Source organism: Chlorocebus sabaeus, chromosome 14 (genome assembly GCF_047675955.1).
Source record: "Chlorocebus sabaeus isolate Y175 chromosome 14, mChlSab1.0.hap1, whole genome shotgun sequence".
Taxonomy (NCBI): Eukaryota; Metazoa; Chordata; class Mammalia; order Primates; family Cercopithecidae; genus Chlorocebus; species Chlorocebus sabaeus.
In genome coordinates, this window is record NC_132917.1 from 4,772,031 (window position 1) to 4,795,392 (window position 23,362).

The following is a 23,362-nucleotide window of genomic DNA, read 5'->3' on the forward strand; positions in this document are numbered from 1 at the left end:
TGTAAACTATTAATAATTTTGTATCGTTTGTAAAGTATAAATAAACATAACGTTTTTTGAACAGCAAAAATAAGATGGATATTTGATGTTAACTGCCTTCATATGCCATGTTCACGTGTTCACATACGGTGTCCTCTTGTCACTTAAAGACCAAATATGAGTGGCCTCCCCGGGTTTGTTTACAAGAACAAGGGAGATCCCATGGAAGAGGGGGTGTGTGCACACTTTCAATGATTTTTGAGATCAACGTTGCTATCCCATTGTACATACGTGAAAATGAATCTCATATATTTTGAAAAACTTGCCAGGATGCACCTGTCACTGGAAACAGCTGAATGTAAATCACAAGTTGCAATGACTCCAAGTGCAAAGTTGTTCAACCCTCCCTGCCAGGTTAGGGAAACACTGAGGGCAAGATGGCCTCCCCGTCAGCTCCACCAGGGCTGGCTGTCAGGTGCGCCGGTGCATGGGTGCTGTCTCTGTAAACCCAATGAAGCCCACAGCAGAGGTTGCATTCCTGCTCACATACACATTTACTCATTTACTGTATTCTGTTTGTGGATCTAATAACTATTAAATTTTACACAGGTGTTTTTATCACTTAAAAAATCCTTAGACAGCTGTGCCCGGTGACTCATGCCTATAATCCCAGCACTTTGGGAGGCCAAAGCAGGCAGATTACCTGAGGTCAGGAGTTTGAGACCAGCCTGGCCAACATGGAAAAATCCCATCTCTACTGCAGAAACAAAATTAGCCAGGCGTGGTGGTGCATGCCTGTATTCCCAGCTACTTGGGAGGCTGAGGCAGGAGAATCACTCGAACCCGGGAGGCAGAGGTTGCAGTGAGCAGAGATCACGCCATTGCACTCCAGCCTGGGCAACAAGAGAGAAACTCCATCTCAAAAAAGAAAAAAAAAATTCTTAGACATATTCAGGTATTTATCTGTTGCAGAACTTTTAAATATACCCAGTGTTCTATGGATGGTTTTTACTTGACTCACAATTCACTGAGATTTCGAATTTACAAATGCCATTGACAACACCCTCTTTGTCTCTTTCAAACTGACTTTCTTTGGGAAATCCCTGTTCTGAATAAATACAGGCCTTGAAATTCACTTGATGGTGATTTGGACTCATCTATCTCCTTATACCGAAGATTTTTTTTCAGTGTATTAGATGTTTTTCTCCTCTCTGATGTGTCTCCATCATTCACCAGCCCACAAATACCTGGGCTGGAGAGTGGGGGATGGGTGCTGTGGCTCATTAAAAATGCCTTTTGCCTCCAGCTAGAATACCTCCACCAGTCCAGGTCCACAGTTGTAAGAGAGATATCAGCACACCAAAAGCTGTGCAAATTCAAATAACTACAATAGTGCGAGATTTAAAACCATGTATTTTAAGACCTTAAGAAAATTCTGACCCCTTAGCTTGATGAAAAAGAGGCTGAGGATAAAAAATGACTAACTTCACACATCAACAACAATCCAGTGGAAAAAAGAATTAGACTTATGCTCTCTGACTTGAAGGAATTAAACGAAGACCAGTTGATGGAAAGTCTTAGGAAATTTTTGACTTCTTTGTAAAATATAACTATCTAAAAATCTAAGTTGTCCAGAGATGGAAAGGCAACGCTGACCTTTCTGTTAACAGAAGAAGAAAAAATTGTTTGGTAATTACCACGAGAAAAGCAATGTGCTGGATTTTTAAATTTTATTTATGTTTTGTTTTATTGTTGCTGTTGTTATTCTACGAAAAGCTAATGAGGAAAATAATTACATGCTCAATATTCGGAGTGAAAACCTGACTCAGAAAAACTAGACAAATTTCCTTTGTTTATCCAGCTAACCCATGATAAAGCCAGGATTCAAGCCTTGCTCCTGGACGCTGCATCTCATATTAATTTTATTCTCCATACTCTAGTCAAGGTATACCCTCAATTACTATTATTTTTTCTGCAGAAAAGTTTCAAAACATAGTATTAATAGACAACAAAAATTCAGATTTGGTACATCTATAGGTCCCAGTTATTAATAATCCTAAGGGGTTTTGGTCACATTCAGAGTTTTTTTTTTTGTTTTGGAGGATGCTATGTGGTGACCCAGAGGAGAACTGCTGCTCACAGTCCACCCCGCCTGGGACCAGTGTGCTTCCTGGCAAACACTCACACTGCTTGTTTGTGAATAAATCCAGGAGCTCAGTCATCAGTTGACCATGACAGCAACTCTGATTTCAGACTTGTAAAATTATTTAACTATTAAAAATAATAATTGAGACTTAAGTATTACATTTACTCAAATCTGGAAAGGAGAACACAAATTCTAATCCATTTATGTTTTAGGTCCTCTTCTGTTATTAAATATAAGTGGCTTGTCAGAGGAACAACCAGTAGCTCACGGAGACAAGGAACTCAAGACAGCAACATGGTGGTGGGTTCGTGTCACCTTTGATTATTGGATGCATATAGGCCTGAAGACAAATTCTTCAGTGAGGTACATTCTGGATCAAGCTTAGGTTTAAGGGACAAAAAGACCTACAGTTGGACTTAAAGTGTTGTTTGGCTAAGAGGATGAAAGGGTCTTTGAAGAAACACTAATGGCTCCCATTGAGTGATCACTGAGTGAGCTACCTAAATGGGAAGAAACACTGCAGAACTGTATGGGATCTGGAAGGTATGGAGCAGATGTACTCTCAAAGTAGGTGGCTCAAATTCTCGAAGCCAAATCATTTCTAAGATTTTCTAGGCATCATTCATACAGAACTTGACACTGTGAAACACTTTCACCTACTTAAATATATGTCAGCTCACTATGTACAACATTGTGGGGGAAGACAGATTGGGCCTTTGCTTTCAAGCATCTGTCCTGTCATTGGAAAAATAAATAGAATAGAACCAGGATATCTCAGCAGCCCAAGTGAAGCATTATTATTTTTGAAATATATTATGAAAATTTAATAATAACAATAGGTACTTCCAGTAATGAAATCTATCTTGTACTCGAAATTGTGGCAGACTCAAGAACAACATGGCTGCATGATCCTAATTTTGCTGGTGAGTTTTCAGTGGCATAGTAGGTGATTTACTGAAAACCCACTGAGTGGGTCATAATACTAAGGTAGTAAGCAAGAATGTCTGCCCCCAAAGCCCATGTTCTTTGCAATCCACAACGTTGTAAGGAGTTTCTATAGCTGTAATGTCATCCCGGCTTCTTCTTTTGTTGATTTTCAGAGGTCAAAGTTGTAGGAGTTTCTCCTGACCAGCATGTTTCCATGTAAGGACAGGCTTTCCGGAGGCTCTGACTTCTTTCTGAGAGCAATCTCATTCTCACGTGTTGTCACATGCAAATCTCGTGGGTATCACTAGTTTCCTAGATGGTTTTAATACTTAGTAGGCATTTGTTTAATGCCCATTTTATTGTATGGTGCCTAACAGAAAATGTTCACCACAAACATCTGAAATGTTTTCAAAATAAATCATTACCTTTATTTATAGGTACAGAGCAGCTGATTTTATCCTTAATAATTGTTTCTTTCAAATTCCTTGACTAAATTTAAAGTAGTAGAGAATAGATTGAAATTTTAAAAATAATAACTAGAAGTAAATAATAATCTCCTGAAACTTTCAAGTTGTTATTCAGAATTATTTTTATTTTCCTTTTTCTGTTTGTTTCACTTAGGTATTATTTGGCAGTATTTTTTGCTCATTTCTCAGTGTAATCACATAATAAGTTTAATAAATAGATTTGAAAAGGTTTAAAAATGCAATCATTAAATTAAGCTCACTCCAAGTCATTAATAAAATGGTTAAACTCGAGAAGATCTTCCTCTAAGAACTAAAAATCTCTGTGAAGAACACCAACATGAACTAATTTGGTAAAAACAGGAAGATTATATATATATTTTTTTAATTTATAAGAATATTTTTCTATAAAATATTCATCTAAACTCAGAGTTGTTCTTCAAGATATTTTTCTTCTAAAATCAGACAGTCAGCTTCAGAAACATCTCTTATCAAAATATTTCCCACAGATATTGATGTGTTTCTAAGTCTTTCATGTCTTTCCAACAGGCTCATCTGTTCTTTTCATTTTCTCTGACAAGGCCAGACATTCATGCTACCTGGTGACCTGTCCTGTGAAGTGGCAGAGCCAGGGACTAATCTAAGGCTGGTCTGACTCATTTGTCTTCCTCACATGACTAAACTACATCTGCGGTTGTGTTGACCACTTTCCTTCTGGGGTGTTCCCAGGAATTTTGCACATTGATTCTCATGAAAAAGGCATGGAAGTCCCCTCAGTCTCAGAGATAAAAGAATGAGGGAGCCAAAGGAAGAGGTAGGGGGAGGCACCAAGCAGAGAGCACAGAGGTGAATCTGAGACTTGAGCTGCTGAAACACAAGAGAGAGAGGGGAAGCTTGCTCTCTCCAAAGAGCTCTAAATCAGTCAGGAAGGAGTAACTGCTATTGAGTAGAAAGCACCATAATCTTCCACCTAGAAAGTAAATAGTAAAGAGCATCAGCAGTGCAGTTGACATGACCTGTCACATCTTCATGTGGGTCATTCTCTATAAAGAGTTAAAAAGCATTGTATTATTCCATTTTCATGCTGCTAATAAAGGCCTGCCCCAGACTGGGCAATTTACAAAAGAAAGAGGTTTAATGGACTTACAGTTCCACATGGCTGGGGAGGCCTTACCCATGGTAGAAGGCAAGGAAGAGCAAATCACATCTTAGGGGGATGGTGGTAGGCAAAAAGAGAGAGCTTGTGCAGGGAAACACCCCCTTATAAAACCATCAGATCTCATGAGACTTATTCACTATCACGAGAACAGCACAGGAAAGACCCACTCCTTTACTTCAATTACCTCCCAACAGGTCACTCCCACAACATGTGGGAATTATGTGAATACAATTCAAAATGAGATTTGGGTGAGGACACAGAGCCAAACCATATTATTCCATTCCTGGCCCTTGTTAAATCTCATGTCTTCACACTTCAAAATCAATCATGCCTTTCCAACAGCCTCCCAAAGTCTTAACTCATTTCAGCATTAACTCAAAAGTCCACAGTCCAAAGTCTCATTTGAGACAAGGCAAGCCCTTTCCACCTATAAGCCTGTAAAATCAAAACCAAGTTAGTTACTTCCTAGATACAATAGACGTACAAGCATGGAATAAATATAGCCATTCCAAATGGCCAAACAAGGTGGAAACTGGCCAAAACAAAGTGGCTACAGGTCCCATGCAGTTCCAAAATCCAGTAGGGCATGAAATCTTAAAGCTCCAAAATCATCTCTTTTGACTCCATATCTCACATCCATGTCACACTGATGCAAGAGGTGGGTTCCCATGGTCTGGGGCAGCTCTGCCTCTGTAGCTTTGCAGGGGATAGCCCCCCTCCTGGCTACTTTCATGGCCTGCCATAGAGTGTCTGTGACTTTTCCAGGAACATGTTGCAAGCTATCTGTGGATCTACCATTCCAGGGTCTGGATGACAGTGGCCCTCTTCTCATAGCTTCAATAGGCAGTGCCCCAGTGAGGACTCTATGTAGGGGGCTCCAATCCCACATTTCCCTTCTGTACTGCCCTAGAAGAGGTTCTCCATGAGAGCCCCACTCTTGCAGCAAACTCTGCCTGGGAATCCAGGCATTTCTATACATCGTCTGAAATCTAAGCAGAGGTTCCCAAACCTCTATTCCTAGCTTCTGTGTACCTGCAGGCTCAACACCATGTGGAAGCTGTCAAGGCTTGGGGGTTGTACCCTTCTGAAGCAACATCCAAAGCTGTGCCTTGCCTCCTTTTAGCCATGGCTGAAGTGGCTGGGACACAGGGCACCAAGTCCCTAGGCTGCACAAAGCAAGGGGGCCCTTGGCTTGGCCCATAAAACCATTTTTTCCTCCTAGGCCTCCAGGCCTGTGATGGGAAGGACTGCCATAAAGGGCTCTGACATGCCCTGGACACATTTTCCCCATTGTCTTGAGGATTAACATTCAGCTCCTCGTTACTTATGCAAATTTCTGCAGTGAACTTAAATTTCTCCTCAGAAAATGGGATGCTCTTTTCTGTCACATTGTCAGGCTGCAAATTTTCTAAACATTTATGCTCTGATTCCCTTATAACACTGAATGTCTTTAATGACACCCATGTCACCTCTTGAATGCTTTGCTGCTTAGAAATTTCTTCCACCAGATACCCTAAATCATCTCTCTCAAGTTCAAAGTTCCACAAATCTCTAGGAAAGGGGCAAAATGCCTCCAGCCTCTTTGCTGAAGCATAGCAAGAATCACCTTCACTCCAGTTCCTAACAAGTTCCTCATCTCCATCTGAGACCACTGCAGCCTGGATTTCATTGTCCATATTATTATCAGTATTTTGGTCAAAGCCATTCAACAAGTCTCTAGGGAGTTCTAAACTTTCCCACATTTTTTCTGTCTTCTGCTGAGCCCTCCAAACTGTTTCAACCTCTGCCTGTTGCCCAGTTCCAAAGTCACGTCCACATTTTCGGGTATCTTTTCAGCAGTGCCCCACTCTACTGGTACCAATTTACTATACTACTCTGTTTTTATGCTGGTAATAAAGACATATCCCAGACTGGGCAATTTACAAGAGAAAGAGGCTTAATGGACTTACAATTCCACATGTCTAGGGAGACCTCACAATCATGGTGGAAGGCAAGGAGGAGCAAGTCACATCTTATGTGGATGGTGGCAGGCAAAAGAGAGAGCTTGTGCAGGGAAACTCCCCCTTATAAAACCATCAGATGTTGTCACAAGAACAGCACAGGAAAGACCCACCCCCATAATTCAATTACCTCCCACTGGGTCCATCCAACAACATATGGAAATTATGAGAGTACAATTCAAGATGAGATTTTGATGAGGACACAGAGCCAAACCATATCAAGCTTGTTCTCCGTGTCTCCATTCCATATGACAGTGTTGCCCCTCCTGGCTCTGCATTTGGTCACTCTCTAGTTCTTCAGTTTGTAATGTCTGAGGTTATTCACTATTTCTTGAGACGGTTTAGTTACTCTGCTAACTTTGAATGTGCCTGTTACTCTGCTAATAGTTAGCAGTCACTGTGCTAACTTTGCACATGATTGTGCAGAGCATTATGCTAGGTTTTGGAATGCAGACATAACATATTCTTTAACCTAATGTATTTGCGGAGTAAGAATAGGGACACGAAATGCTGATAGATGATGGAACTGCACCGAAAAGTGTTGCTGAACTTAGCAGAATAAACGATTAGGTCTCAGGGAAACAGTGAATTACCTCAAACATTACAAACTGAGGAACTAGAGAGTGGCCAAATGCAGAGTCAGGGGAGACCTGCCATCATATGGAATGCGAAATGGGTTTGCACAGCTTTAATAAAAAGATTTAAGATGCAGGAAGCGGACAGATTAATTCCCCCCAAAAAGTAAGTTTATCTAGACATTTTTAGTATTTTCCTCTATCAGATTCTTAACATATATTGGCTAAATTCCTATACAATCTTCCTTTACTATCAGCGAAGGATTGGTTGCATGACCCCAGTGGATGCTAAAATCAGCAGACGCTCAAGTCCCTGATATAAAATAGCACAGTATTTCTACACAATCTATGCATATCATCTACTATATTTTAAGTCATCTCTAGACTACACTATAATAAATACAGCATAAGTGCTATGTAAATAGTTGTTACACTGTATTGTTTAAGGAATAATGAGATAAAAACACTCTAAACATGTTCAGTGTTGATGCCACCATCCTTTTTTTCCAGAACATTTTTCATCTGTGATTGGCTGAATCTTTAGATGCAAAACCCAGGAGTACAGGGGAGTCTAAAATTGCTTGTTTACTTGAGAGATGGAAACATGAGTGCAAGGAACCATTCCTGCTCTGAGCTGCTAACATGCTTTATGGAAAGACCATGAATACAACTGACTGAAAATTTTTGCCAGGTACTCTTCCAGGGATTTTACATGATTTAACACAATATTTCACTGAGGTCATTACTACCATCCCATTCATTCATATTAGTAAACCGAGGCATAAAATGATTAAGTAACATGTCCAAGATTATTCATTTATTAAGGGGAAGAGTCGGAATTTGAATTCAAATGAACTGGCTTCAGAATTCACCCTCTTTAACCACCCATATTTATGTGTCTATTAGACAAGTTACTGTTTAATTTATGTTCCCATATGAGAGCTACATCTTTGTAAGTACTCCTACAAGTACAGATGTATCTGTATGCAAAAATGAGACATTTGATGGTTTGCTATAGAACGAAATACAAGTTTAGCAAGACCCTATCACTGGGGGCCAACCATGCATATGCTTTCATTTCCTGTGGTGGCTAGCTCTCCTTCCTTTCAGCCATGTGAGACTATTTGGAAATTCCCACTTCATTCTACCTTTGCTTATGTATTTTTCTGCCTTGTCTGTCTCTGTTCCAAGCCAGTGGAGTTCTGTTTATTCTTCAATGCACAATGCAAATCTTACTTGCCTTAAGTTACCTTGAGCCTTTTCCTAGAAACTCTTCTCCCAAACTGTTGTGAATATTTCATTACTGTACTGTTTGTCAAATATTAAGGTTTATATTTTCATTAGATTTTCACTACTGGCTATAAACTTTCTGAGGATATTTTACTTGTTCCTCTGTCCTCACTAGAGAGGATAGGCCATTATAAAGAGTAACTTCCCTCAATACAAGTTGGTTAAGTGATAAGAGCTCATTGATTTTTTTTTTTTTTTAAACTTAGGCACTTGGCAGAATTCCTCTAGCTAAGAAAAAAAGGTGGCAAAAGTTCTCTGGCTAAGAAACAAACCTTTCATCTATGCTTTGGTCTTGTTGCTAAATTTTTTAAGTATTGAAATGCTGTCTTGTCTTTCCTTTTAGTTTTTTTAATTCTTGTTTTGGTGTTAGTAGTTTTGTCTAAATTTAATTCAATTCAACAAATATTTACTAAGCTCTATATGTTTTTTAGGATCTTGGACAGGTTCTGGGAATAAAAGAAAGAATAAAATGTAGATACTAATGCCAAGAAGCCATAATCTGGGAGGGGAAGCACAGTGTAATAATTACAGCAGAATGTGGCAGATATGGGAGAAATCGAGTGAAAAGAGTCACCATCTGAGGGGATTAGGGAAGGCTTTTCAGAAGAGTTGACACATAAACAGTGTCCAATAATGAGTTGTTAACCAGGTTCCCAAGGGGAGCAGGGCTGTTTACAAATCCTCAGGGCCTCTGTGTAGACCACTCTCCACACCCAACACACAGATTTTATAAAATGCACTCAGTTAATCCATATCTACATATCTACATACAATTATTTGTTTTGCTTTAAGTTTGAAAGGAATTGTATAATTTTGCTTTTGAGATATTAGTTATGGTTGGCTGTACTTTCTCAGCAATCATTATGGAAAATTGGCTAAGCAAGTATGAAACTAAGGAAATACAGCATCTGAATTGGTTATGAATATAATGAAATATTTAGAAATTAAGACTTATAAACATATTAGATAATGAAATTGACATAATGTGTATTGTATTAGTCTGTTCTCCTGCTGTTAATAAAGGTATAACTGAGACTGGGTAATAATAAAGGAAAGAGGTTTGATGGACTCACAGTTCCACATGACTGGGGAGACCTCACAATCGTGGCGGAAGGCAAGGAGGAGCAAGTCACATCAGGCAAGAGAGAATGTGCAGGGGATCTCCCCTTTATAAACCCATTGGATCTCATGAGACTTATTCGGCATGATGAGAACAGCATGGGAAAGACCCACCCCCACGATCCAATTACCTTCCACCGGTTCCCTCCTACAGCATGTGGGGATTAGATTATTACAATTCAAGGTGAGATTTGGGTGGGGGCAAACAGCCAAGCCATGTTATATATGTTGTAGACATAGTGTGTGTCAATTATAATCTTGCAATTTTTCATGTAAAATTTTGGATGGAGAGGATGACTGAGGACTCAGTTACGTAGACAAGCCTTTAAATAGCCCCTAGGGTTTGAGAGTTCCCATCCAGACTGTTGAATGGATGCTCTGGCTACATGGAGGATGGAGGAATGCACATGTAACACAAGGAAAATGTACAATGGCAAAGATGTCTGAAACTGCCTGATTTATCAGGAAACCCTGGGGATGTTGATACTACCGGACAATGAATACAAAAGGTGTGGCCAGAAAATCACAGATTGTCTCTGTCATGACTTGGCGTAGGGAGAGTACTAGAGATTTACTTCTTTGCTGTAAATCTGTGAGTGGTGCTTTCTGTAGGGTCTTTACTTCTTTATTTGCCGGCAATTCCTCTCTTCTGCCTGCTCTTCATACATACTTCATGACCCACGTGACCCATGCAAATTTGCAAACTTTGTGCTTTGATTCTTAAAATCTGCTGCAAGCCTAGAAGTGAACCTCCTTGTCATAGTTTTCCTGGTCCATTCCCTTGCTTGCCACCAGCCAGCCTGGATACGACTGCCCACTGACATCCTCTCCTAAAGCAATGCCATTCCATCGTTGCCCAAATCAGAAAAAATTAATGCTTAATATCTTTACTTTTGGAAATCCCCCTTATTTTTTGAGACAGTGTCTTGCTCTGTTGTTCAGATTGGAGTGCAGCGGCAAAATCATGGCTCACTGAAGCTTTGACCTCCAGTGCTCAAGCATCCTCCTACCTCAGCCTCCCAAGTAGCTGGGACCACAGGCACATGCCACCAAGCCCAGCTATTTTTTTTTTTGTTTAGTCAATATGTTTCCCAGGCTGATTTTGAACTTCATCACTCAAGCAATCCACCTGCCTTGGACTACCAAAGTGCTGAGATTACAGGCAAGAGCCACTGGACCCAGCAAAAACACTATTATTTAAGCAGAAAAGCTATATTCTGACTTAGAAACACCAAAGAAACTCCCTCCATTAAAAAAAAAAAATTGTTTTCTAACTTTGACTGTTTTCACGGCCTTAAATAATCCTTTGGTTAGAAATTCTGCCATACTACAAATGATATCAACGTAAGACTACCTTTTTTTGTTTCTTAACTTTTTAGAACATATTTTAAACAAAATAGTTTTTCTTTGAAGTGAGTTACTTTAAAGTGTTACCATTTTGAAGAATGTCATTCTCTTTCACCATTCAAGTAGAGTAGTTGACAATATAGAACATACTAAGTGTTTTGAGTCAAATTAAGTTGTCTGTAGCAAAATAACATCCATATATTTTGTTTACATAATAAAGTTGTCCACGGCATTGCCATAAATGTTCATGCTCACCCGCCTTATTCATATGTTGAAATCCTAACCCCCAGTGTGATGGCACTAGAAGGTGGAGCGTTCGGGAGATGGTGAGGTCATAAGGGTGGAACCCTAATAGATGGTATTAGGGCCCTTATAAAAGAGACCCCAGAGGATTTTTTGACCCCTTTCTGCCATGTAAGGATACAAGGAGAAGTCAGCTGCCTGTGAACCAGGAAGTAGGCCCTCACCAGATGGTGAATCGTCAGGTGATTTAGTCTTAGACTTCCAGGTCTCCAGAATTGTGAGAAATACATGTGCATTGTTTAATCCACCCAGACTATGGCACTTTTTTAATAGCAGTCCAAACTAAGACTGGTGTCAGATGTTTAAAATGGCAATAATAATTTAAAAATATTTTACTCATGTATGAATGTTTTCTAATTGCATGACAGTACACTGCATTTTAAAAACAACCAGCACTTAACCATAAAAGAGAAGACAACAGTAGTGTAGCACAAACACAATTATTTTTATCGATCTATTTATTATTACAACAAACTACTATTTCAATCTTTTTTTTTGAAATCAGCTTGAAAACTGAGAGAAGATTTAGCAACATAGGACATGATGGCTAAATCTGTATATGATGATCACATGTAGTCAATATTTTGCTAAACCAAATGTTTAATTTTGGCAGGATTTTTGAGATTTTTATTTTCAACACTTGTTTTTTTAAATAATGTACAGTTTATCATTAAACTATTGAGGTGCCTCTTTATAATTAGATTCCTGTGTAAACCATCACAAATGTTACTGAAAAAAATTATTTTAGACAGGAGATTGATCAGTGCACACTGTAGTATTTTCCAGCATACTACCTGAAGAAGTTTAGAGAAACTGGCTGTGAATGGATTATTTACCATCTTCAAGAGCATATTTGATTCACTTACTCTCCCATTCTCTTTTTATAATGACACGCATCTTCTCCCCTCTGGCCCCTCTTGGCTGTTTTCAGCGAGCACTGTCTTCAAAATGATCTGAGGAGCTGGTGATGAAACCGTGAGGGTTTGAGAAAAAAGGAGCTCTTGCTGATTTCTGTCCGGTCATGGGCCTTGCAAATGTCAAACGGGCATGAGTCTAAGTCACTTCCTCCAACAATGATACGAAGCAATTTGAATTCATAAAAAACAGACACTTCGTGGTTTTAGTAGCACATTTCAAGGACCATATTTGTTCTTGGTCATAAATGTAAAACCCAAGAGATTAGTTTTACATGTGTAATGTTTTGCCAATATACTTGTACTTCTAATGCTTAATTAGGATTCAATATATTGACAACCTTATATTTCCACAGCTTAAAGTGGCTTGCAGAATTTATTTAAATAAGTATGGTTTTAAGTTTGATTTAAATTTTTTAAAGCAACACTCTATTAAAGTGTTCATACTACTAATTAGTGGTTTCTTGGTTCTCGAAAAAATGTGTGTGTGTGTGTGTGTGTGTGTGTGTATTCTGTGTTTAATTTACAGGGAGATTGGTTAGAAAATTAGAAGTGCAACTAGGTGGTTTATTAATCAATAGCAATTTCGAAGAAGCAAGATTAATATAAGTAGTATAATTAATATAATTTAGGTCTTGCACACTCATAGAAGTCAATCACACATGTTTGGGTGTACAGATATCAAAGAATCGCGATTCTTGTTTTCCTCTTGAATGAAAGGTGGACTTGACAAATGGACATCACAACCCACACGTCAGGGAACTGTCAGGCCCCTTCCTTGGCACATCATGTCTTGGGTTGTTTTATGTCTTTATTTTTCCTAAATAAAAGAGAAGTGTATTTTTATATATCATCTGTTTCAAAAAATTAGCATCTTGGGATTTCAGATCATTCAGATTAAAGTACAGATAAACTTTAGCTCTTTACTATCTGAGGATAACAGAGAGGTCAGTCAGTTAGTGGTTGCTTAATAATTGTCAAAAGAAAATAATAATACAACAAAATGACAATATTACTGGATTTAAGTACAAAGGTCACTTTATTTATCCCTTTAAGCTCTACTGACTTTCAATTTTATCAGATTATACTAATTATGTTTGGTTATCTATTTGCAAAACTCGTTATTCTCAAAAACAAAAATCTGCCTCAGACCTGCTTCTGTTGATCCTGAAGCTGAGACTTCAGACTGGGCACAGTCTGACCCAAACCAACTTCCCATTGTTTTTGTTCCCCCTCAAGCTCTGATCATCTACGAATTTGTCTTCTCCAATATACTTCTCTTCTTTTCTACCCTTCCGATGTGGCATAGACAAATTGCTCCTTATGGGAAGCTGTGACTCTGTTTCCCACATGCATATTCTTCACGTAGTCAAGGTCCAGCTCCCATGCTCCCTCCGGCACGGAATATCCACTGTCACTTGCAAACAGAATATCTTCCTCCCGCCCTCTCCTGCCCGTCTTTCAGGGACACTCGAATGCCTTAGAGCGTGTGTTACTTCCCAATATGCTTATTCATGCACATGTATATTATTGTCCACTAGACCACATGCTTCTCCGGGACAGTATTGATACATCTTTCCTTGCATGTGCCTTGCCTGTAGTGGCTAGTCAGACACCAGATAATCTCTTTTTTCGGTTTTGTTTACTATCTGATGCTCTGTGCCTAAAGCATGACCTGGCCCAAAGTATGCACTCAACAACGATTTCTTGAATGAATGAAAAAGTTAGTGGATGCTGTGAATAGTTTGAATTTCCATGTCTGGTTTAGGTCTTTCTATTCGTGCCCACAGAAGTGTAGTCCATGTATAATGAAGGTGTCCAGTGGTGGAGAATGGGGGAGTAGAAGCTTTCTCTAGGCTCTGCCAAGACAGCTGGGACAAGCCTGGGGGTCCACCACCAAGTGTTTCAGGGTGTCTGTGGTCCCATTATCTGTAACTCTGAATGTACGAGTTAGCACCTGCATAGTAGGCCTTTATGCAGAACTTCCAAGTTGAAATTGAATGCACTGGTCACGAATATCTGTGCCTTTGATGTGATCAAAGGTGGATATTTGTTTTCAGGGATTCCTCATGTCTGGCAACACCAGCTTTGTTTTTAGGTTTGTTTTTCTCGCTCTACTGTCCCCATGCCTTTTGCTTTTATCCTTCACCTTTAGTCCATTCTCCTGTGACCAGACCCATATCTCAGAAGGTTTAGTTCTTTCCTCTAGGTCTCTAAAACATAAAATGTACTCTCACCTAATTTTCAAGGATCTGTCTGCATTTCAATAACTTATTGGTTGTCTGTGTTCAAAAATTCACTGAAGTATTTCATGGACTAGACTCCAAGACAGCTCTCTACATTGACTCTAGCACTCTCCATTTTGACATAGCCTAGTGGATAAATCACAGACAAAGGGGCTACTAACAGAAACTATAAATACTAGGGAAGTCCAGGAGAAAATAACAAGAAAGATGAGGCAGGCCTATGAATGCTGCTTAAATCATCCTACTGTGATGCACAGTTTCTCCTGGGTATTTGAGTATTCCCCCAAATGGCTCTTGGATGGCCAATCAGTGCCTGCCAGGATTATCCTGCATTGTGTATGAGATGACTGAAGTTACATGGATGCTGATGTCAGTGGAGAACCACAGCACAGGATCAAGGGGGAAGAAAGGGCAGTTTGCTGTTTGTAGGTAAGTACAGGCACAACTCATTTTATTGTGTTTTGCATGTAGTTTGAGGGTTTTTTTGGTTTTTTTTTTTAACACATGAAAGTCTTGTCACCACCCTGTGTCAAATAAGTCTATCAGCTTCACCCTCCAACAGCATGTACTCACACTGTGTCTGTGTGTTACATTTGGGTAATTCCAGAAATATTCCAAACATTTTCATTATTATTATGTCATTATAATGATCTGTGATCAGAATCAGTGACCTTTGATGATACTATTTTAATTGCTTTTGCACACCACAAAATATGCCTATATAAAATGGTTAACTTAATCAGTAAATGCTGTGTCAGTTCTGACGGCTCCACAACTCGTCATTCCCTCATTTCTCTGCCTCTTCTTGGGCCTCCCTATTCCCTGAGACACTGCACTATTTAAATTAGGCCAATTAATAACCCTATAACTGCTCAAGTGAGACAAAGAGTCACATGTCTCTCACTTTAAATCAAAAGCTGAAAATGATCAAGCTTAGTTAGGAAAGCATGTTGAAAGCCAAGGCAGGCCAAGTGCTAGGACTCTCGCACCAGTGAGCCAACTTGGGAGTGCAAACACAAAGTTCTTGACGGAAAGTCAAGTTGCTACTCCAGTGAACACATGAACAATAGGAAAGGAAACAGTCTTGCTGCTAATTTGGAAAGTGTTTGAGTGATCTGGACAGAAGACCAAAGCAGCCACACCATTATCTAAGCCAAAGCCTAATCCAGAGCATGACCCTGATTTTGCTTAACTCTATGAAGTCTTAGAGAGGTGAGGAAGTGGCAAAAGAAATGTTTGAGGCTTGCAGAGCCTGATTCATGAGGTTTAAGGGAAAAAGCCATTTTCATAACATAAAAATAGAAGACGAAGTAGCAAGTGCTAATGAAGAAGCTGTAGCAAGTTATCCAAAAGATCGAGCTAAGATCCTTGATGAAGGGCACTATCCTAAACGACAGATTTTCAATGTAGACAAAACAGCTTTCTATTGGAAGAAGATGCCGTCTAGGACTTTCATAGCTAAGAGGAGAAGTCAATACCTAACTTCAAAGGACAGGCTGCCTCTCTTGTTAGTGTAATGCATCTGGTGACTTTAAGTTGAAATCAATACTTACTTACTATTCTGAAAATTCTAAGGCCCTTAAGAATTATGCTGGATCTACTCCTCCTGTGCTCTGTAAATGGAAAAGTAAAGCCTGGATGATAACACATCTATTTACAGCATGGTTTACTGAATATTTTAAGCCAACTATTGATACCTAATGCTCAGAGATTTCTTTCAAATATTACTGGGTATTGCCAATGCACCTGGTTACCCAAGAGCTCTGACGAAGATGTACAAGGAGATTAATGCTGTTTTCATACTTGCTAACACAACACCCATTCTGCAGTCTACGTATCATAATTAATTTTTGCTTTCAAGTCTTATTCCTTAAGAGATACATTTCATAAGATCATCACCACCACTGATAGTGATTTCTTTGATGGATGTAGGCAAAGTAAATTGAAAACTTTCTGGAAGGGATTCACTACACTAGATGCCACTAAGAACATTTGTGATTCATCAGAAGAGGTCAACATATCAACACTAACAGGAGTTTGGAAGAACATGACTTCAACCCTTATGGATGACTTTGAGGGGTTCAAGACTTCAGTAGAGAAAGTAACTGAAGATATGATGGAAATAGCAAGAGAAATGGAATTAGAAGTGAAGCCTGAAAATAGGAATGAATTCAGCAATCTTAGAACAAAACTTGGGATGATAAATTGCTTCTTATGGATGAGCAAAGAAAGTGGCTTCCTCAGAAGGAAATTATTCCTGGTGAAGACGCTGAGAGTATTGTTGAAATAGCAGCAAATGATTTAGAATGTTACACAAACTGAATTGATAAAGCAGTAGCAGCATTTGAGAGGACTGACTCCAATTTTGAGAGACATTCCACTGTTGGTAAGCATCTATCAAACAGCATTGTATGCTACACAGGAATATTTTGAAAAACGAAGTCAGTCAATGTAGCAAACTTCACTGTTGTCTTACTTTTACAAATTGCCACAGCTATGTCAACTGTCAGCAACCACCACTGTGATCATCAGTCAACTGCCGCCACTGCCACTAAAGCAAGACTCTGCACCAGCAAAAAGATTACAACTTGCTGAAGGCTGAGATGATCGTCAGCATTTTAAAAAAATTTTCTATTACACTTTAAGTTCTAGGGTACATGTGCACAACGTGCAGGTTTATTACATATGTATACATGTGCCATGTTGGTGTGCTGCACCCATTAACTCGTCACTTACATTAGGTATATCTCCTAATGCTATTCCTTCCTCCTTCCCCCACCTCACGACAGGCACCGGTGTGTGATGTTACCCTTCCTGTGTCCAGGTGTTCTCATTGTTCAATTCCCACCTACGAGTGAGAACATGTAGTGTTTGGTTTTCTGTTCTTGCGACAGTTTGCTGAGAATGGTTTCCAGCTGCATCCATGTCCCTACAAAGGACATGAGCTCATCCTTTTTTTATGGCTGCATAGTATTCCATGGTGTATATGTTGCACATTTTCTTAATCCAGTCTGTCACTGATGGACATTTAGTTTGGTTCCAAGTCTTTGCTATTGCGAATAGTGCCACAATAAACATACATGTGCATGTGTCTTTATAGCAGCATGATTTATAATTCTTTGGGTATATACCCAGTAATGGGATGGCTGGGTCAAATGATATTTCTAGTTCTAGATCCTTGAGGAATCACCACACTGTATTCCACAAAGGTTGAACTAGTTTACAGTCCCACCAACAGTGTAAAAGTGTTCCTATTTCTCCACATCCTCTCCAGCACCTGTTGTTTCCTGACTTTTTAACGATCACCGTTCTAACTGGTGTGAGATGGTTTCTCATTGTGGTTTTGATTTGCATTTCTCTGATGGCCAGTGATGATGAGCATTTTTTCATGTGTCTGTTGGCTGCATAAATGTCTTCTTTTGAGAAGTGTCTGTTCATATCCTTTGCCCACTTTTTGATGGGGTTGTTTTTTTCTTGTAAATTTGTTTGAGTTCTTTGTAGGTTCTGGATATTAGCCCTTTGTCAGATGAGTAGATTGCAAAAATTTTCTCCCATTCTGTAGGTTGCCTGTTCACTCTGATGGTAGTTTCTTTTGCTGTGCAGAAGCTCTTTAGTTTAATTAGATCCCATTTGTCAATTTTGGCTTTTGCTGCCATTGCTTTTGGTGTTTTAGACATGAAGTCCTTGCACATGCCTGTGTCCTGAATGGTATTGCCTAGGTTTTCTTCTAGGGTTTTTATGGTTTTAGGTCTAACATTTAAGTCTCTAATCCATCTTGAATTAGTTTTCATATAAGGTGTAAGGAAGGGATCCAGTTTCAGCTTTCTACATATGGCTAGCCAGTTTTCCCAGCACTATTTATTAAATAGGGAATCCTTTCCCCATTTTTTGTTTTTGTCAGGTTTGTCAAATATCAGATGGTTGTAGAGGTGTGGTATTATGTCTGAGGGCTCTGTTCTGTTCCATTGGTCTATATCTCTGTTTTGGTACCAGTATCATGCTGTTTCGGTTACTGTAGCCTTGTAGTATAGTTTGAAGTCAGGTAGCACGATTCCTCCAGCTTTGTTCTTTTTGCTTAGGATTGTCTTGGCAATGTGGGCTCTTTTTTGGTTCCATATGAACTTCAATTCTATGAAGAAAGTCATTGGTAGCTTAATGGGGATGGCATTGAATCTATAAATTACCTTGGGCAGTATGGCCATTTTCACGATATTGATTCTTCCTATCCATGAGCATGGAATGTTCTTCCATTTGTTTGTGTCCTCTTTTATTTCATTGAGCAGTCGTTTGTAGTTCTCCTGGAGGCACCCCAAAATAGGGGCAGACTGACACCTCATGTGACTGGGTACCCCTCTGAGACAAAGCTTCCAGAGGAACGATCAGGCAGCAAGATTTTCTGTTCAGCAATATTCACTCTTCTGCAGCCTCTGCTGCTGATACCCAGGCAAACAGTGTCTGGAGTGGACCTCGAGCAAACTCCAACAGACTTGCAGCTGAAGGTCCTGACTGTTAGAAGGAAAACTAACAAACAGAAAGGATATCCACACCAAAACCCCATCTATATGTCACCATCATCCAAGACCAAAGGTAGATAAAATCACAAAGATGGGGAAAAAACAGAGCAGAAAAGCTGAAAATTCTAAAAATCAGAATGCCTCTCCCCCTCCAAAGGAATGCAGCTCCTCGCCAGCAATTGAACAAAGTTGGACGGAGAATGACTTTGACAAGTTGAGAGAAGAAGTCTTCAGATGACCAAACTTCTCCGAGCTAAAGGAGGAAGTTTGAACCCATCGCAAAGAAGCTAAAAACCTTGAAAAAAGAGTAGATGAAAGACTAACTAGAATAACCAATGTAGAGAAGTCCTTAAATGACCTGATAGAGCAGAAAACCATGGCATGAAAACTATGTGACAAATGCACGAGCTTCAGTAACCAATTTGATCAACTGGAAGAAAGGCTATCAGTGATTGAAGATCAAATTAATGAAATGAAGTGAGAAGAGAAGTTTAGAGAAAAAAAGAAACGAATAAAGTCTCCAAGAAATATGCGACTATGTGAAAAGACCAAATCTACGTCTGATTGGTGTACCTGAAAGTGACAGGGAGAACGGAACCAAATTGGAAAACACTCTGCAGGATATTATCCAGGAGAACTTCCCCAACCTAGCAAGGCATGCCAACATTCAAATTTAGGAAATACAGAGAACGCCACAAAGATACTCCTCAAGAAGAGCAAGCCCAAGACACATAATTGTCAGATTCGCCAAAGTTGAAATAAAGGAAAAAATGTTAAGGGCAGCCAGAGAGAAAGGTTGGGTTACTCACAAAGGGAAGCCCATCAGACTAATAGCGGATCTCTCAGCAGAAACTCTACAAGCCAGAAGAGAGTGGGGGCCAATATTCAACATTCGTAAACAAAAGAATTTTCAATCCAGAATTTCATATCTAGCCAAACTAAGTTTCATAAGTGAAACAGAAATAACATCCTTTACAGACAAGCAAATGCTGAGAGATTTTGTCACCACCAGGCCTGCCCTACAAGAGCTCCTGAAGTTAGCACTAAACATGGAAAGGAACAACTGGTACCAGCCGCTGCAAAAACATGCCAAATTGTAAAGACCATCGATGTTAGGAAGAAACTGCATCAACTAACGAGCAAAATGACTAGCTAACATCATAATGACAGGATCAGATTTACACATAACAATATTAACCTTAAATGTAAATGGGCTAAATGCTCCAATCAAAAGACACAGACTGGCAAATTGGATAAAGAGTCAAGACCCATCAGTGTGCGTATTCGGGAGACCCATCTCACGTGCCGAGACACACATAGGCTCAAAATAAAGGGATGGAGGAAGATCTACCAAGTAAATGGAAAACCAAAAAAGGCAGGGGTTACAATCCTAGTATCTGATAAAACAGACTTTAAACCAACAAAGATCAAAAGAGACAAAGAAGGCCGTTGCATTTTTTAACAATAAAGTATTTTTAAAAGGAAAACATGCACCTTTCATTATACATAATGCTACTGCACACTTAGACAAAGTATTGTGTAAACATAACTTTGTATGCACCGAGAAACAAACAAAAAAAATGTGTGACTGCCTTTACTGTACTATTTATTTTTGTGTAGAGATCTAAAACAGGACCTGCAGCATCTCCGAGGCCTGCCTGTACATGGGCAATCTAGAGACGGGTGTGTTTTAAGATCTTTTCTTTTCCTTCCTAGTTGTATTGAATGGTGCATCTATATATGAGAATATTTCTGTAATATTCATGTTATTTTGAAACAAATTCCCAGTGTCTTCCCTGAGTCTTCTGGAGAGTAAAAATATGCCCATAAATTTGAGATGACTCAAGATTCCTACCTGGGGCAAATTGCAACTCCTCTTTGAGCTTTAATCTTCGTATCTGAAAAAAGGGTAGTTCAAATTGAGTAGTTTAATATTACAATTCTTTACAATTCTAAACACTCTTCGAGGTAAATTTTCATGATCTGGTTTTATAGTCCTTGGTTTTTAGGCACTGCATTAGGCATTGGTGTAGGTGAGGATTGAATAAATGTAAAAATATACATGTAAGGATTATTGAAATTACTTACGTGAACATGTTTATCTAGTGAGTTATAAAGAGAGAAACTGAGGGATTTGCATTGATATATTTTACAGTTATTTCCCTCTCTTTCCCTTGATTTCTGAGAAATTTAGAGTTAAATCTGTGACCTGTGACCCAGATCTTTGGTACTGATGTGGAAACTAGTAGTATTCATTTGGTGTATCAAACTTATCCTAACTTTTTTTTGCAGCTCAACTTCTTTTTTATTTTATTTTAGCAAGCCCTCCACTCTGTAAAATTCATTTGTAAAAACGCATGAATCATGCCATATGTAAACACATCATTGAGGACTAAATATGGCCAATCTTATATAGATAATGCAGTTATGTATTTAAAAGTGAAAATGGATGATGCTTCATAATTCAATACGTGCTTTCCACATAGAATGTTCTTCTAGAAAAATCTGCACACTCAAAACTATATTATCTTCCGCTTGTTTAACCAAAAGTATATATCAACCCTGAGTCTGCCAGCAGTATCTTTAACATAGGTCAAAGGGCCTCTGGTTGAGTCTTTCCATTTTGTAGGGCAGGAATCAGAAGCTCCTGATGGGAAGACAGTCGCTCGCCAATCGGCAGAGGCCGACATTGCTGGTGCCCTCCTGATTCACTTCATGTCAGAGCAGAGACTCTTGCTCCCTGCAGAGTGAGGCAGTGCCTCTGTCACCGTCACATGCATGTATGTGACATTGCTCTGCTCCCCCCAGCTATCTCCGCACGTGTGCAAGTTTGCTGGACTTCATGCTGAAGTCATGTCGAGGTGGAGTTGCCAACCCTGCCCTTTTTTTTTTTTCTTTTTTTCTACAGATGTAGTCCCCAATTCAATCCGGGCTGCCAAAAAGACAGACAGGAAATGCAGGGATTTCCCTCCTTTGCATCCCCAGAGCAAACAAAACAAACAAACAAACAAACAAACAACAACAAAAAAACCCCAGCAAACTGTCCAAGGTCTATCAGTGGATGCGGGCCAATCTTGGTTTTTAAAGGGTACCTTTAAATGAGCGAGTCTAAGTGACAAAAGGAAAGATTGCCTGGATGAGGGCCTCTAGACTTTCTGAAGAAATGGAAGTGGGAGCGGCTCTTGGATCACCACTAATATTAACATTAATGTATTAAGAAGCCAGAAGACTGCCCTTGAGGGGGATGCAGGCAAATTCTTAGAACGTACTTTTTACACTAGTGATAATTATCAGAACTTTACTTACAATAAAAGTGAGACTTTCTTCTCTTTCACAAGATAATTCTGAAATGCCACAAGGAAATATTTATAGGAAAGCATTACAGAGTAGAAAAAATCCATATTATTAAAGGTCTTTATAACCTTACTTATTTCAAAAGAGAAAACAAAGTGATAGAATCTGTTTTTTTTTCTTTTTCTTTTTTCACTATACAAATCAGTGTCATAAGGGTTAGATACAAATAGAATTTTAAATGCAAACTCAGAGCCCCCAGATACAGCATTCTTCATCTCACACTGACATTTGATTAAATTAGACTGAGGCATTTACAGAGTAAATGATCCCCTTGAAGGATGTTCAGCATGCTAACGGTTTTCATTTGAAGCATTAATTGTAACAAACTCACTCACAGTGGCAGAGATATTTGCAAATCTGACACGCAATGGTTTCAAATTCCGACTTTAGAGGCATGATTCCTGAAGCCTGGTTCTGAGACAATGTACCTGAAGCTCTCGAATTGACATTTCTGGGTATCAGAAAGAAAAATCTGAAGAGATATGCACAAGTGAGTGTGTTTAAACAGTGTGATAAATTGTTTAATTTAGTTTGGCATGTGGAGGAGAATATTCGCCTGTGAGTAAGCAGGTAGACCCCGTTCACATCGCAACGGTGTGTGCTGGGCAAGAGGAATAACAAAAACCACAAGATAAGCCCCGCTCTAAAGACACTGACTCACCTGCTGGAGCTGAAGTTTCATTTAGAATTACAATTCCTTCGTCTAGAACAGAACTCAAAACACAGAAAGGAGAGAATAAGAGGTGCTCTTATTAAGAACAAGAGCAACATGTACAGGGTTTAATTAAAGCTACTCAAGGAAGCAGAGAACTAACACAGGCCCTGTCTGATTTTTCAACATCTTTAACCTACCAAATGTCTCCAACATATTATTAAATTACATAATCAGCACACATTCTTTTTGTAAGATCAAGAGCTCATTGCCTTATGAAAAGAACTTGTCCTGATTATGCTGTATGCATGCGTGCATGCATATGCGTGTCTTTAAGGGAAGGAAGAGCACAAATTTGTCGTTGAAATTATTC

General features: G+C 39.2%; 1 non-coding gene across 1 annotated transcript; it reads right to left on the reverse strand.

The window, feature by feature from the left end:
• Positions 1 to 21,889: 21,889 nt before the first annotated feature.
• On the reverse strand, positions 21,890 to 22,050 carry LOC119627427 (small nucleolar RNA SNORA31). Its single transcript, XR_005243621.2, has one exon. It is a non-coding gene; the product is annotated as a small nucleolar RNA SNORA31 (small nucleolar RNA).
• Between the last annotated feature and the right edge of the window lie 1,312 nt (positions 22,051 to 23,362).